Here is a 10,238-nt window from a genome sequence, read left to right as displayed (position 1 = left end):
GGACCAGTCCCTGGCAAAGGACATCATGCTTAGTACAGTGGAGGTTCAGAGAAAAAGAGAAAGACTCTCAACAAGATGGATTGGCACAGTGGCAACAGCAATGGGCTTAAGCGTAACAAAAGTGGTGAGGATGGCACAGGACTGGGCAGTGTTTCATTTAGTCATAGGGTTGGGATGAGTTGGAATCAACTGAATAGCACCTAATAATAATAACAACAGCAACATACACACACACACACATATATATTACGGTCATTACAAAAAGATTCACAAACAAATAGAAAATGAAGCCTGAAATAAATCTGAAGAAGTTCACCTGATAACTTTTTTAGCAATACAGGAAGTTGAAATACTGTTTCTCCTAGAAATTGGTTGCGACATTTCTTCTAAAGAACTTGAAATGGTTAATTTATTAACTGTAAGTCAATTCATTGTTGTTGTTAAGTGCTTTCAAGTTAGTTCTGACTCAGAGAGACCTTGTATAAGGTTTGGTTTCTGGGGAGCAGCTGGTGGGTTTGAACTACCGGACTTGCAGTTAGCAGTCAAGTGTTTATCCCACAACATGACACCAGGAAAATAACAAGTCTTTGGTTGCTTTCTATTTTTTGAATGCATGATGACAACTGGTTTTACTTCTATGATGGATTCCCTGGGTAATGCACACGGTAAACATATTCATTGTTCACTATAAAGTCCGTGTTCTTCCCAGAGGTGCCTCAAAAGAAAGACCCGATAATTTAATTCTAAAAATTCAGCTTTTGAAAACCGGTTGTATGCTGATACACATGGAATTCCCATGAGTGGAGATTGACTGAACAGTGACTCACGAACCAAGATTTGCTAGTAATTTATTAAGAATTTTGTATGTTCATAGAAGATGTCAAAGAGCATTCTGACTGTAGATCTTCCAGCACAGATTTGTTTGTTCTTCAGGCAGTCCATGGCACTTTTGATATTCTCCTTCAACACAATAACTCAAATACATAAATTCTTCTATGATCTTCCATATTCACTGTCCTACTGGTTATTGAAAATACCAGGGCTTGGGTTAGATGCGCCTTAGTCCTCAAACTGACATATTTGCTCTTCGATACTTTAAAGAAGCCTTGTGCAGCAGATTTGCTATAGGCAATAAGTCATTGGCTTTCTTGACTGGTGCTTCTATGAATGTTGATGGTTGACCCAAGCAAAATGAAGTCTTTGACAACTTTAATCTTTTCTCCATTTATATAGATGTTTATTTGTCCAGTGGTGAGGATTTTTATCTTTACATTGAGATGTAACCCATACTGAAGACTGTGGTCTTTGATGTTCAGCAGTATTTTATGTCCTCTCTGCTTTCAGCAAGCAAGATTGTATCATCTGTATATCGCAGGCTGTTAATGAGTCTTCCTCCAATCCTAATGCCACATTTTTCTTAATATAATCCAGCTTCTCAGACTATTTGCTCAGAGTACAGATTAAATAAGTATGGTGAAAGAATACAATCCTTGCACACAACTTTCCTAATTTAAACCATTCAGTGTTCCTTTGTTCTGTTCCAACGAATGCCTCTTGGTCTATGTACAGATTCCTCATGAGCACAATTAAGTGTTCCAGAATACTCATGGACAACATTGGGAAGAATGAGTATTCTGGAACACTTGATCCATGCAATCGAAAGACTTTGCTCAGGCAAAAAAGGACAGGTAAACATCTTTCTGGTATTCTCTGCTTTCAGCCAAAATCCATCTGATGTCAGCAATGATAACCCTCATTCTACATCCTCGTCTGAATCTGGCTTGACCCTCTGAAAGTTCTGTGTCAGTGTGTGGTTGCAGCCATTTTTTAATTTTCTGTAGCAAAATTTTACTTGCATGTGATATAAATGATACTCTCTGAGCATTTCTACATTTCATTAGGTCACTTCTCTTTGGAATGGGCAGAAATATGGATCTCTCCAGTAAATTGGCCATGTAGCTGTGTTTCATATTTCTTGGCATAGATGAGTGAGTGCCACCATGCTTCATCAGTTTGTTGAAAGATTTCAATTTATATTCCATCAGTTCCTGAAACCTTGCTCTTCACCAATGCCTTCAGTGTACCTTGGACTTCTTCCTGCAGTGTCATTGGCTTTTCATCATATGTTACCTCTTGAAATGTTTGACTATCGACCATTTCTCTTTGATACAGTGACTGTGTATTCCTTCCATTTTTTTTTTTTTTTTTGTAATAATGCTTTCTGCATCATTCAGATAGTTTCAAACTGCTGACCTTGAGGTTAGCAGCCCAATTCATAACCACTACACTACCAGAGCTCATACATAGAATTCTTCACTATTTCAAGTCGAGGCTTGAATTTTTTTCTTCAGTTCCCTTAGAATTCTTCACTATGTCAAGTTGAGGCTTAAATTTTTTTCTTCAGTTCCCTTAGCTTAAGAAATGCTGAGCATGTTCTTCCTTTTTGGTTTTCTAACTCCAGGTGTTTGCACATTTCATTTTAATATTTGACTTTGTCTTTTTGAGCCTACCTTTGAAATTTACTGTTCACCTCTTTAACCTCATTTTTTCCCCATTTGCTTTGGCATCTCTACGCTGGAGAGCAAGTTTCAGTCTCTTCTGACATTTATTTTTGTCTTTTCCTTCTTTCTTGTTTTCTTAATGACATTTTGCTAGTTTCCTGTATGATATTCTTCTTTCTTTTTTTTTTTTTTGCAACATAACAACTTTATTAAACAAAACTAGCAGGTAAAGTTCAACAGGCACTTACATTTAAGAGAAAAACTGACTAGAAGAAAGTTTAAACACCTTACAGGAATCTACTTGTAGTTGCATTTAACTGAGCTCTGTTGCTAAGAAGAATGCAGCTCATGCACAGGTATGGATGAATTATTTGTACATTGTTCCAGTATTCACTGAAGACTACCATATATACACATATACATTAAATTTGAAAAATATTTCATTGGTGATCCTTAGATATGCTTCATTTTTGTTGATCTTTTGGAAGAGGTTGTCTAAAGAGAAGAATAGGCGGTTCTGGCTCATGAATCATGTAGTGCACCCAGCCTAGATTTTGTTGAGCACCTAGTCTCCTCCACTCCTCTTCAGACATTAGATGGGTTTTGGGTACTTGTTTGGAAATCTCTCTGGGTAGCATGACATGCCGATACTCATAGTGCTCATCAATGTATTTGTCCGAGTAGTATATCTGCTTGTGGGCCATCCTGCCAGCAACACAGCAGGGCAGGTGGGTCAGGAACGCAAAGAAGGGGAGCAGCAAAGAAAATGTCAGCGCCGGGACGCTGTAATGACACAACTGAAGTCAACCGATCATAGGCCTAATGATCCTGTGTGATAGTCTTGATGTTACGCCCAAAATCTTCTGGTCTTCGGTCATTAGTGTCTTGTGCATCAAATCTAAATCTGTTCTTAAGATGATTTCTAAATTCAGGTGTGATATGTTCAAGATCATATTTTGGCTCTTGTGGATTTGTTTTAATTCAGCTTCAGCCTGAACTTGCATATGAGAAAGTGATGGTCTGTTCCACAATATGCCCCTGGTCTTGTTTTGGCTGATGATATGGAGCTTTTTCATCATATGTTCCCACAGATGTAGTTAAGTTGATTTCTGTGTATTCCATCTGGTGAGGTCCATGTGTATAGTCATCTTTTATGCTGCTTAAAAGGTATTTGCAATGAAGTAGTCATTTATCTTGCAAAATTCAGTCATGTGATATTCAGCATAATTTCTATCACCAAGGCTTTATTTTCCAACTTCTGATCCTTCTTCTTTGTTTCCAACCTTTGCATTCCAATCACCAGTAAGATCAATAAATCTTGATTGCATATTTGATCAATTTCAGGCTGAAGAAATTGGTAAGAATTCTTCAATTTCATCATCACTGGCTTTAGTGGTTGCTGTGTAAATTTGAATAGTGGTATTAACTTATCTTCCTTGTAGGTGTATGGATATTATTCTTTCACAGACAGCTTTGTACTTCACAACATATTTTAATAAGCTCTTTTTGATGATGAATGCGATGCCATTCCTCTTCAATTTGTCATTCCTGGAATAGTAAACCATATGATTGTTAGATCCAAAATGGCCAATACCAGTCTATTTCAGCTCACTAATGTCTCTCATACTTTGGACACATTGTCCGGAGAGAACAGTCGCTGGAGAAGAATGTCATGCTGGGTAAGGTGGAGGATCAGAGAAAAAGAGGAAGACTCCCAATGAGATGGATCAGCCAGGTGACATCATTGATGGCATCAAGTATGGCAGCGGTAGTGAGGTAGGCCCAGGATCGGACATTGTTTCCTTCTGCTGTGCATGGGGTCGCTATGAGTCAGTTCCGAGTCGATGGCACCTGACAACAACAACAATGTCTAGGATATCGATATTTATGCATTCAATTTCTCTTTTGACAATTTCCGATTTCCTAGAATCATGCATCATACATTCCATGTTCCAATTATTAATGGATGTTTACAGAGATTTCTCTTCATTTTGAGTTGTGCCCCATCAGCAAATGAAGGTACCAAAGGTTTTATTTCATTCACATTATCATGGTCAACTCTACTTTGAGGAGGCAGTTCTTCTCTATTCATATTTTGAGTGCCTTTCAACCTGTGGAAGTCATTCTCCTGCACCATAATTTACAATATTCCGGTGCTCTTCATCATGCTTCAATATTCAGTATTCTAGTGGTATCTGACTCCACTTCTGTTCATAAGGTTTTCAGTGACTAGGTATTCAGAAGTAATCCCTGTCCCCTACTTCCTAGTTTGTCTTCATTTGGAAGCATAGCAGAAATCTATTCAGCATAGATGACTCTGCTGGCATTTAAAATACTGGTGATATAGCTTCCAAAAATCACAGCAACACAAAAGCCACCACAGTAAGACAAACTGACAAAGGAATGTTCAGATTATTAGTGTGGTTGTGTTTAAACATATCATCTTGCTATGTTTACTGCATTTCTCATGTATTTTAATGTTTTCCTTGCATTCTTTTAGTTTAATCGGTCTTTAATCATTCCTTTTATGACCATTATTGACTTTCTTTTGATTTAGTGATTTCATTTTAGTAATTTGTTTTTTTAGTGATTACTCTATGGTTTAAAATGCACATCTCACATATATTATCAGTATTTTAAAATCTTAATATAGTCTTTATGACTTGTCAGCGGTATTGTTACACTGTCCCCTTTTAGTCTTTCTGCTGGTGGTCTCATGTATTTGACATTTACATGTTACAAATTCCACAGTATGTTTTAAAAACTATTTTTGCTTTGAATCAATAATTTTTCTTTTAAAGATATTCAAATATGAGGAAATGTTGTTTTTGTATTTACATCAATAGTTTCCAATGCTTTTAATAATATTGTATAGATCTTAATTCCCATCAGACATTATTTCTCTTTTTCATCTCCCATAAGGATGTTTTTGTATATCTTACATTGCTGATCTGGTACAATGAATTCTATCAGCTTTTGTATAACTGAAAATATCTTTATTTCACTTTTTAGTTTTATAAGATGTTTTAGGTTGGCACTTTTTCTTTTTCTTACTTTTAGTCTTGCTATTTTTTTTGATTGACTGTTTAATCTATATAAAATATGCTTTTTTCCCCCTCTAGCTCCTTTTACAAATTTATATTTATCACTCTTTTTTAATCAATTTGATTATGATATTTTGTGGTGGTGTTTAAATTTCTTCTGCTTTGATTTCATTGAGCTTCTTGGCTTGGGGAATGATTTATATTTTTTATGAAGTTCTTTAAATTATTTTTATTTCCCCCACTGTTTTGCCTATCCTTCAAGAATACAATAATACATGTATTATGCTATTTGGTATTATCTGAAAGTCATTGATCCTCTGTTCTTTTGCAGTCTTTTGTCTTGATGTGTGTGTCCCCCCTGCCCCCCTGCTTTTTACTGTTCTGTTACCCTGGAGAACCCTTACTAAGATAGTGGTTTAGTGAGATGTATAAACTTGATCCTAGAATTCAGTAACTTTAAAATATTATTTTATTCCTTTATTTTTTGAAACTTCTTATTGTGAAATGAATGACGCTTTTAAGGTAGATCATTCATTTCACATGAATAAAATCATCCACTTCATTTCATCTCATGATTGCTAGCCTCTCTTGTAACAACAGTTATACTACTTCCTGTAATTATTATTTACATTCCACCTTCCTTTCCAATACTTCAGAACATTGTCTTTAGATAGATCTTGTCTTTCTTATCTTGCATAGTAAGCAAGTCAGAATTGACTTCACAGCACTTAACAACAACATACACACTATATACAGGGTTGCTATGAGTTGGAACTGATTTGACAGCATTTAGCAACAATACCAGCAATATACCTATCTGGAGTCCTGGTATGATACTATGAACCACAAGTTCAGTGGTTCAAACCCACCAGATACTCCTTGGAAACTCTATACAGGTCTGTGATGAGTCAGAACTGACTCGACGGCACTTAACAGCAACTTATACTAGCTACCACTTGGCTGAAATCTGAGGCTTGAGGGTGAGCTCACTTCTAGACCAGAAGGGCTAATTTAAGGTTACTCCAGTCTCTTTCTAAGAAGTAAGTTCAGTCTTTTTTTTTTTTTTTTTCTATAATTTTGAGTTTTGTTACACATTTTCTCCCATTCTCTTCAGACCTTTCTAATACGATCTCTTTCCCAGCAGTTGGTAGTGGCATCTAGCATCATCTAGTTCTTCTGATTTCAGTGTCATAGAAATTGACGTTCACATTTTCTATCAGTCCATTGGACCAATAGATTCCAAGAGTCTTAAATTTCCATCACTCTTCTTTCCCCTGCACATGAAGAGACCAATATTGCACCTTAGGTGGCCGTTCATCAGCTTTTAAGATTCCAATCACTACTTACCAAAATAGGATTAGAGCATTATCTTTGTGGACTGTATTATGACAATTGACTCTGGTATCTCCTAAAAACATGGTCCTAAGCTCCCAGGCCCAGCAACACATTGCCTTAAGGTGTTTAATAATGTCTAAGAAGTTTTAATAATTTCATTCCCTGTATGCTCCACCACATTCACAGATGTGTTTGCAGTGAAGGTAAACGCCAGTGTACAAATATCCTCTGCCAAATCTTTGCTCATTTGCATACTCCCACTCTCCCGCCCAGAGCTGCTCAACCTGTGAATCTATCCATGTATCTGCTAGTAGAAGAGTATTGTTGCAGGGTTTTGTATATAGCAGTATTAATGCTATTCAATTTAACCCTTGCAGTCCTCCCTGTGTCTTCACCTGTCTTCATCATTTTTCTATGAACTGTCCTTTTGTTGTATATTACCTTCCCATCACTCAAGTTAACATGTGCTACCCTCTAGCCAGAGAATTACTCTAACCCTCCTACCCCTTGTAACCATCAAAGAATGTTTCTTTTAGCATAAAATTTTTTTCTTGAGTTTTTACAAATTGGTCTCATACGTTATTTGTCCTTTGTAATTGTCTAATTTCACTAAGAGTAATGTCCTCCAGGGTCATCCATTTTATGAGGTGTTTCACAGATTCATCGCTGTTCTTCAATGTTTTGTAGTATTCCATTGTGTGTATGTATCAAAGTTCATTTATTTATTCTTTCATTAATCGGCATTGAGGCTGGCTCCATCTTTTTGCTCTTGTGATTAGTGCTACAATGAACAAGAGTGTGCCTATATCTATTTCTGTTTTGTCTCTTATTTCTTGAAGATATAATCCATGTAGAGGAATTACTGGGTCATATGGTATTGCTATTTCCAATTATTTGAGGAAGTGCCATACTGTGTTTCACAGAGGTTGAACCATTTTACAGTCCTACCAGCAGAGTAGGAGGGTCACAGTTTCTCCTCACCTTTACCAATGTTTGTTGGTTTCTGTTTTTCTGAACTATGCTGTTGATGTTGGAGTGAGGTGATAGATAGTTCATGGTTATTTTATTTGCATCTCTTAAATGGCTAATGATTGCAAAGATTTCTTCATATGGATGCTGAACACATTAATATCTTCTTTGTTGAAATGTCTGTTCACCATTTCTAAACTAGATTATTTGTCTTTTTCTTGTAGATGTGCTGAAATGTACTCTACATTTTAGAGATTAATACCTTGTCTTACATGTGTTTTGCAAAATTGTTTTTCCCAGACTCTGGGTTCTCTTTTCACTCCTTTGGTGAAATCTGATGATGCATGTAAGTGTCTCATTTTTAGGTGGTCCCAATAATCAATTTTGTCTTCTGCTGTTTGTGTATTTTCAGCTATGTTTGATGGTGTATTTCTGACATGTATCAGAGCCACTAAAATTGTCTCTTGTTTTTCAATGATGCTCTTTATAGTTCTCAGTTTTACATTTAGGTCTTTAATCCATGTTGGGTTTGTTTCCTTATGTGGCATGAGATATATGTATATATGGTCTAATTTCACATTTCTGCAAATGGATTTCCAGTTTTGACAGTAACATTTGTTGAAGAGAATTTCTCTTCTCCATTTAATATGTTTTGGCCCTTTGTTTAAGATCAGCTTACTGTATGAGGATGGATTTACTTTTGGGTTTTCAATTCTGTTCCATTGATCTACATATCTTTGTTGTACCAATACCAGGCTGTTTTGTTCACTGTGGCTGTGTAGTGATTTTTGAGATAAGGAAGTGAGAGGCTTCCCACTTTGTTTTTCTCCTTAAGTCATACTTCGCTTATCCAATATCTCTTTCCTATCCATATAAAGGTGTTAAGTCGGTTGTTGTTAAGTCAGTTCTGACTCAGTGACATTGTACAGGGATTCTGAGGAATGGCTGCTGAATTTGAAGCACTGTCCTTGCAGTTCAAACCACTGTTGTGGTTGAGGGCTAATCCTACAGTGCCACACCAGGACTCCATATAAAGTTAGAGGTCATTGCTTCCATCTCTTTAAAGAATGACTTTGGAATCTGAATTGGGATTGAATTATAACTATAGATTGCTTTGGGTAATATTGGCATTTTCACAATGTTATGTCTTCTTATCCATTGTTGTTAGGTGCCACTGAGTCAGTCCAACCTATAGTGACCATACACACAACAAAATGAAGCACTGCCTTGTCCTGCACCATTTTCACAATTGCTACTATGCTTGAGCCCATTGTTGCTGCTACTCTGCCAATCCATCGTCCCCTTTTTCACTATCCCTCCAGTTTGCCAAACATGATATCCTTTCCAGGGTCTGGTCCCTCCTGATAAACTGTCTGAAGTATGAGAGATGAAATCTGGACATCCTGGCTACCAACTAGCCTTCTGGTTTGTACTTCTTACAACACCGATTTGTTTGCTCTTCTGGCAGTCAATGTTTGATAGTGTATTTTAATATACTTTAATATTTTTTATATCCAATATAATAACTCAAATGCATCAATTCTTCTTAAGTCTTCCTTGTTTACTGTCCAACTTTCACATGCATATGAGGTTATTGAAAATACCATGGCTTATGTTAGACACACCTTAGTCCTCAAACTGATATCTTTGCTCTTCAACACTTTAAAGAAGTCTTGTGTAGCAGATTTGCCTAATGCAATATGTCATGTGATTTCTTGACCATAGCTTCTGTGAGTGTTGATGATGGATTCAAGCAAAATGAAGTCTTTCATTTCATTTTCTACATTTATCAAGGTTTTAAGATAAGAAAGTGAGAGCTTCCTATCCATGAGCATGGTATGTTCTTTCATTTTTCTCAGTTTCACTTTCAGTTTTTCTGCACTGAGAATAATGTTGGCTGTTGATTTTGTATATATGCCGTAATTATGTTGAGAAATTTCTCTTTTATTCCTATTTTGTTGAGTGTTTGTTATCATGAATGGATATTGAATTTTGTCAAATGCCTTTTGTGTGTCAATCCATATTCTCATGTAGTTCTTTTTGATTGCTTTATTTATATGATGGATTACACTGCCTATTTTTCTAATATTGAACCACCTTTGTATACCTGGTTGAATTCTACTTGTTGTTGTTAAGTGACATTGGGTCAGTTCAGACTCTTAACGACACTATGTATGGTTTTCAAAGAGCAGCTGGTGAGCTTGAACCATTGACCTTGCAGTTCAAACTGACCTTGCAGTCCAGTACATTAACCCACACTATCACACCAGAACTCTTGAATTCCACGTGCTCATGATATATTAAGTATTTTATATGTTCTTGGATTCTATTGCCTAGGATATTGTTGAGATTTTTTGTGTCTATATTCATGAGATATATAAACCTATAA

This window comes from Chrysochloris asiatica, unplaced genomic scaffold (assembly GCF_000296735.1).
Source record: "Chrysochloris asiatica unplaced genomic scaffold, ChrAsi1.0 scaffold00164, whole genome shotgun sequence".
Lineage (NCBI taxonomy): Eukaryota > Metazoa > Chordata > Mammalia > Afrosoricida > Chrysochloridae > Chrysochloris > Chrysochloris asiatica.
The sequence above is the reverse complement of the archived record's forward strand: the minus strand, read 5'-3'. Positions refer to the sequence as shown.